At 55.8% G+C, this 7,500-nt stretch overlaps 1 non-coding gene across 1 annotated transcript; it reads right to left on the bottom strand.

Annotated features, from left to right (window-relative positions):
• Positions 1-544: 544 nt before the first annotated feature.
• Positions 545-2,686, bottom strand: LOC116160751. Its single transcript, XR_004143336.1, has one exon. It is a non-coding gene; the product is annotated as a small subunit ribosomal RNA (ribosomal RNA).
• Between the last annotated feature and the right edge of the window lie 4,814 nt (positions 2,687-7,500).

The following is a 7,500-nucleotide window of genomic DNA, read 5'->3' on the forward strand; positions in this document are numbered from 1 at the left end:
GGTGTTTTACAGTTTTTTTTTTCCTTTTCAGAAAAGTTCCGCGCGCGGAGCTCTCGCCCCTCCGCGTGTCGGACAGCGCTTTGTGCTCGAGGGCGCGGCGAGGAAACGCAAAACGCCTCCGCCGGCGCGGCACGGACCGCGTCGAATTCTCGATCGAAACGCGAGAGCGTGCGTGCGCGCGCGTGCGAGAGGCGATCATCCCCTTCGCGCACCTCGAAACCCGGCGATCGCGAACGCCGAACGGATCCCGCGCAGGACGCGCACACAACGTGGTCGTGTGGCGCGTCCGGGAGCCCGTCCGTGACGGCGCGTTCGCTCTCGCCGGAAAAAAATACCGACGACGAAGAACGAGCCCACCGCGCGCGCGCCGAGACGCCGTTCCGATATCGACACCGCGCAGCGAAACGCGGCGGCGGATAAGCCGGAAGGCGATCATCGGGGGCGAGCGGGCGAGCGCGTCTCCGTCGTCGGTTCGGTCAGTGTTTTTCGCTCTTCGCGGATAAGCGACGACGTCGGGCGTCTACGCTTCCGTACGAAAGAACTTTAATGATCCTTCCGCAGGTTCACCTACGGAAACCTTGTTACGACTTTTACTTCCTCTAAACGATCAAGTTCGGTCGACTTTCCCACGCGTCCGTCGACGGTAGGCCGACGGGCGTCGGTCCGAAGACCTCGCTAAATCGTTCGATCGGTAGTAGCGACGGGCGGTGTGTACAAAGGGCAGGGACGTAATCAACGCGAGCTTATGACTCGCGCTTACTGGGAATTCCTCGTTCATGGGGAAGAATTTCAAGCCCCAATCCCTAGCACGAAGGAGTTTCAGCGGATTACCCGGGCCTCTCGGCCGAGGGCTATCTGCGCACACGCTGATTCCTTCAGTGTAGCGCGCGTGCGGCCCAGGACATCTAAGGGCATCACAGACCTGTTATTGCTCTCTATAGCGCGGCTTCGAGCCGCTTGTCCCTCTAAGAAGATATGTTTGTCCGCAGACAGTGTAAGAACCGTGCGCTCGTGCAACCGTCGCACGCGCGCGTCCCCCGTCGCTCCGACGCGGCCGCTGGGCGACCGGACGGCGACGTACGCGCCGCACCGAGGTACGACGCGCCGGGAGACGTTTGATCGCGCGGGAGGCACGCGAGGAACGCCGGCCTTCGAGATGCCTGTGTTTGAACGAACGACGACGACACGACCGCGACGACTACGCGCGAAGCGCGCCGCCGGGCGTGCGCCTCCGTGCGTTCTTTCGGCTATTAAGCAGGACAGAGTCTCGTTCGTTATCGGAATTAACCAGACAAATCGCTCCACCAACTAAGAACGGCCATGCACCACCACCCACCGAATCAAGAAAGAGCTCTCAATCTGTCAATCCTTCCGGTGTCCGGGCCTGGTGAGGTTTCCCGTGTTGAGTCAAATTAAGCCGCAGGCTCCACTCCTGGTGGTGCCCTTCCGTCAATTCCTTTAAGTTTCAGCTTTGCAACCATACTTCCCCCGGAACCCGAAAGCTTTGGTTTCCCGGAAGCTGCCCGCCGAGTCATAGAAGTAACTTCGGCGGATCGCTAGCTGGCATAGTTTATGGTTAGAACTAGGGCGGTATCTGATCGCCTTCGAACCTCTAACTTTCGTTCTTGATCGATGAAAGCGTTTTTGGCAAATGCTTTCGCTTAAGTCCGTCTTGCGACGATCCAAGAATTTCACCTCTAACGTCGCAATACGAATGCCCCCATCCGCACCCATTGATCATTACCTCCGTCTGTCGTTCCACAAAAACCCAACAAAATAGAACGGAGGTCCTATTCGATTATTCCATGCGCGTGTATGCGAGCGCAATTTAGCCTGCTTTAAGCACTTTAATTTGTTCAAAGTAACGTTGCCGGCCCCCGCCTGGACACTCGGTTAAGAGCACCCCGTAGGCGAGTTCGTTGTACCGGCTGGACGTCCAGCGGTGCGCGCCAGTTGGCGTCGCGAGCGACGAACCGGCGGCCGAGGACACAATTTCGACTACGAGCTTTTTAACCGCAGCAACTTTAATATACGCTATTGGAGCTGGAATTACCGCGGCTGCTGGCACCAGACTTGCCCTCCAATTGATCCTCGTTAAAGGATTTAAAGTGTGCTCATTCCGATCACGGGGCCTCGGATGAGTCCCGTATCGTTATTTTTCGTCACTACCTCCCCGTGCCGGGAGTGGGTAATTTGCGCGCCTGCTGCCTTCCTTGGATGTGGTAGCCGTTTCTCAGGCTCCCTCTCCGGAATCGAACCCTGATTCCCCGTTACCCGTTACAACCATGGTAGGCGCATAACCTACCATCGAAAGTTGATAAGGCAGACATTTGAAAGATGCGTCGCCGGTGCGTGACCGTGCGATCGGCATAAAGTTATTCAGATTCGTCGTGCGAGCTATGTTTAGACGGCGAGAACGCGACAACGCGCGAGGCGCCGCCGGCCCCCGCCGCCCGTGTTGGTTTTGATCTAATAAAAGCGCTCCTTCCGTCTCCGGTCGGAGTTCTGTATGCATGTATTAGCTCTAGAATTACCACAGTTATCCAAGTAAATGTTGGTACGATCTAATGAACCATAACTGATATAATGAGCCTTTCGCGGTTTCACCTTATTTTGGTATGTACTGAGACATGCATGGCTTAATCTTTGAGACAAGCATATGACTACTGGCAGGATCAACCAGGGATCTGCTCGACGCCGCGCCCGGTCGCGAGGACCGGTGCGAGTCGGTCGCGGTACGGGGAGCCGTCGTCGTCGATCCCGCCGCCGCACGCCCGGTCTCTATTCGGCGGCAGCGCAGCCGCCGTACGGATCGAGGGCGAGGGGGACGAGACGCGGACTCTCCGAAGACCGCTTCGTCTCGTGTGTGCGGTCCGCACGCTCCTAAGAGCGAAGCTCGCCGCGCTCAAACGAGAGTCGGTGGTTTGTTGTGTGTGCGGGACGACGCCGAACGCGCGCGTGAAAGCAAAAGACGCGGCGCGCGCGGGTCGTCGACCCTAAACTCCGAGAAGGAGGAGAAATCTAAAACTCCGGCGCAATTCGCACTCGCGCCTATGCGGGGTTACGATTTCGTTTGTGCATCCTAATACTGCCGTCTTTAGGACGCCGGGACCTCGCATCGCTCGGTCGCCGGGCCTACAGTCTAAACTTTCCAGTTCGAGATACTATTTGCCGTAAAATTCCGCGGCGCAGCGGGAATGCGGCCTATCCTCGCTCGGAACGAGGCGAGCATTTGCATTGTGCGTTTGTGCGGTACGTCTCGTAAGACGACTCGCCGATCTGGTCGACCGCATTCGGTACGGCGCGCCGCAGGACGGCGCGCAGACCACGGTCATGCATAAGAGACGGCTTGGGTACGCGGGGTCGCCGGGCGACCGACCGAGAGAGCCGTTGTGAACGACTCCCGGAACGGTCGCGCCCCGACACACGTATCGTCAGCGAAGGACACGTGCGCCCATGCGGTAGCGCAATTTCGGAGCGGAGTGCGGACACTCCTTTTACCTCGCTAGATCCGTCCGTGAAGACGCGGGCTCGTCCGTCCAAAAGCAAAGGTATGAACGAGGAGTCGCGCGCAAAACGAAGGACTCGCAAGATCTCCGTACTTCGCTCCGGTCCTGCCGCTGAAACGCCAACAATATTTCGTAGTCTACGGCGAAAGTAGAAACGATAAACATCGCTGCTGGCGCAAAGCGGAGAACTTTCTGCAAAGCTGGATCGTCTTTTAAAAGACGTCGAGCCGCGGTGCGAATTGTTCAAATTGGTTTGAAACACTTCGCGAGAAGCTCGAAGTACGTATCTGCCGTCTCTCGACGAACAGACCCAGTACCATAATATAGTTGATCGACATTCAGGGGAACTCGGCGGGTGGTTACGCGTATCCGTCCGTTCTCCGTACGTTGAAAACCGAGCGCGCGCCTCGAATAGCAGCGCGGCCGCTGCAATGAAAACGATACCTATAAATCACGCCGATTACACAGATTAGACAGCGGAGACTTACACTTCGACACGCATTCTCTATCGGAACCTGAGCCGCGGCCGCGCTTGGAGAACTGGACGCGGGCCGGGCGGCGGTATTAGAGGAAGCGGAGAGGGCATCGGAGTTTCGTACTTCGGCGTGATTTAAAAAGGAGTCGGAGCGTAACGCGGCCGCGCTGGGAGATTCGTGCATCTATCGCGCGGCGGTATTAGTGGAAGCGGAGAGGGCATCGGAGTTTCGTACTTCGGCGTGATTTAAAAAGGAGTCGGAGCGTAACGCGGCCGCGCTGGGAGATTCGTGCATCTATCGCGCGGCGGTATTAGTGGAAGCGGAAAGGGCATCGGAGTTTCGTACTTCGGCGTGATTTAAAAAGGAGTCGGAGCGTAACGCGGCCGCGCTGGGAGATTCGTGCATCTATCGCGCGGCGGTATTAGTGGAAGCGGAGAGGGCATCGGAGTTTCGTACTTCGGCGTGATTTAAAAAGGAGTCGGAGCGTAACGCGGCCGCGCTGGGAGATTCGTGCATCTATCGCGCGGCGGTATTAGTGGAAGCGGAAAGGGCATCGGAGTTTCGTACTTCGGCGTGATTTAAAAAGGAGTCGGAGCGTAACGCGGCCGCGCTGGGAGATTCGTGCATCTATCGCGCGGCGGTATTAGTGGAAGCGGAGAGGGCATCGGAGTTTCGTACTTCGGCGTGATTTAAAAAGGAGTCGGAGCGTAACGCGGCCGCGCTGGGAGATTCGTGCATCTATCGCGCGGCGGTATTAGTGGAAGCGGAGAGGGCATCGGAGTTTCGTACTTCGGCGTGATTTAAAAAGGAGTCGGAGCGTAACGCGGCCGCGCTGGGAGATTCGTGCATCTATCGCGCGGCGGTATTAGTGGAAGCGGAGAGGGCATCGGAGTTTCGTACTTCGGCGTGATTTAAAAAGGAGTCGGAGCGTAACGCGGCCGCGCTGGGAGATTCGTGCATCTATCGCGCGGCGGTATTAGTGGAAGCGGAGAGGGCATCGGAGTTTCGTACTTTGGCGGTTCTATTTACGGTACGCGGCCGCGTTGGGAAAAATTGGATTTTTTGAACGCGATTTTCCTTATTTAAACACTATTTAAGGAACAAAGTGTCGGATTAAAGTACTCCGTACAGCGGCCCGCCATGGCATGGAACGTAATAAATTATCAAGGATTGTGTCGGTATCAAGGAGGGTAACAGTCGCCAATGGTTTGCGGTCTATTGCGTTTAAGGGAGACTCGCCCTTTCGCGAGCACCGCTGAATTGAGGCCGTCCGAGCGCGCCGCATTCGGGACCCGCCGAGTTCCCCTGAAATGTCAAACCGTCAACGGCCGCTAGCTCGGCGTCCCTTCGGGTGCGCGGCGTCGCCGAGTGTCGTGGAGGGTAGAAAATGACCACGGTTGCGACCGTAGAAGCGACGGCAGCGGATCTCGAAGTTTCGCCGTCTTCTGCATTTCAGGGGAACTCGGCGGGTTATCGCGAGCACCGCTGAATTGAGGCCGTCCGAGCGCGCCGCATTCGGGACCCGCCGAGTTCCCCTAAAATGTCAAACCGTCAACGGCCGCTAGCTCGGCGTCCCTTCGGGTGCGCGGCGTCGCCGAGTGTCGTGGAGGGTAGAAAATGACCACGGTTGCGACCGTAGAAGCGACGGCAGCGGATCTCGAAGTTTCGCCGTCTTCTGCATTTCAGGGGAACTCGGCGGGTTATCGCGAGCACCGCTGAATTGAGGCCGTCCGAGCGCGCCGCATTCGGGACCCGCCGAGTTCCCCTAAAATGTCAAACCGTCAACGGCCGCTAGCTCGGCGTCCCTTCGGGTGCGCGGCGTCGCCGAGTGTCGTGGAGGGTAGAAAATGACCACGGTTGCGACCGTAGAAGCGACGGCAGCGGATCTCGAAGTTTCGCCGTCTTCTGCATTTCAGGGGAACTCGGCGGGTTATCGCGAGCACCGCTGAATTGAGGCCGTCCGAGCGCGCCGCATTCGGGACCCGCCGAGTTCCCCTAAAATGTCAAACCGTCAACGGCCGCTAGCTCGGCGTCCCTTCGGGTGCGCGGCGTCGCCGAGTGTCGTGGAGGGTAGAAAATGACCACGGTTGCGACCGTAGAAGCGACGGCAGCGGATCTCGAAGTTTCGCCGTCTTCTGCATTTCAGGGGAACTCGGCGGGTTATCGCGAGCACCGCTGAATTGAGGCCGTCCGAGCGCGCCGCATTCGAGACCCGCCGAGTTCCCTGAAATGTCAAATCATTAACAGCCGCTGGCTCGGCGTCCCTTCGGAAGCGCGTCGTGGCGGAGGGGAGGGTAATAAATAACCCACCGGTTGCGACGGTAGGGACGGTCAAATGGTGCGGGCGTGAACCCAGCCCACCTACCCTTTAGGTAGGTAGTAGGTTAAATAGAATTAGAGTTGTACTTAGTCGAGGCATATACCTACCATTTCACAAGAGTTACACCTACCCCCGCCGTTTACCCGCGTTTAACGAGTTTACTAAGAGAGTTACATCTACTCCCGCCGTTTACCCGCGTTAAACGAGTTTATTAGGAGAGTTACATCTACTCCCGCCGTTTACCCGCGTTTAACGAGTCTACTAAGAGAGTTACATCTACTCCCGCCGTTTACCCGCGTTTAACGAGTTTAGTAAGAGAGTTACATCTACTCCCGCCGTTTACCCGCGTTTAACGAGTTTACTAAGAGAGTTACATCTACTCCCGCCGTTTACCCGCGTTTAACGAGTTTACTAAGAGAGTTACATCTACTCCCGCCGTTTACCCGCGTTTAACGAGATTACTAAGAGAGTTACATCTACTCCCGCCGTTTACCCGCGTTTAACGAGTTTACTAAGAGAGTTACATCTACTCCCGCCGTTTACCCGCGTTTAACGAGTTTACTAAGAGAGTTACATCTACTCCCGCCGTTTACCCCGCGTTTAACGAGTTTACTAAGAGAGTTACATCTACTCCCGCCGTTTACCCGCGTTTAACGAGTTTACTAAGAGAGTTACATCTACTCCCGCCGTTTACCCGCGTTTAACGAGTTTACTAAGAGAGTTACATCTACTCCCGCCGTTTACCCGCGTTTAACGAGTTTACTAAGAGAGTTACATCTACTCCCGCCGTTTACCGCCCGCCCGGGGACAGGGAGAAACAGTGGCAAATACCCCGGCGTAAACCTGAGCCTCCCTAGGAGTGATTTAGTTCGTCCCGTCGTATACCTGCGCTTCCGTAAAGTCCCGCCCGAGTTCCACTGGAATATGAACCGACTTGGGCCACTAAATCAAAAGTTACTACAGTTATATATATATATATATATATATATATATATATATATATATATATATATATATATATATATATATATAAAGTTCAAAGGGCTGTAACTTTTTATCTAGTAGTCCAATCTTGGAACTGTTTGAAATTATGGATTCTACGGGCCAAACTCTATAAGAAAATGTTTTTTCCCGGTCGGTCTCAGACAATTTTTTTCCGGCCTCAAAAAAAAAGGCAGTTATTACCTTCCTTTTT

This window comes from Photinus pyralis, unplaced genomic scaffold, assembly GCF_008802855.1.
Source record: "Photinus pyralis isolate 1611_PpyrPB1 unplaced genomic scaffold, Ppyr1.3 Ppyr1.4_LG1, whole genome shotgun sequence".
NCBI lineage: Eukaryota > Metazoa > Arthropoda > Insecta > Coleoptera > Lampyridae > Photinus > Photinus pyralis.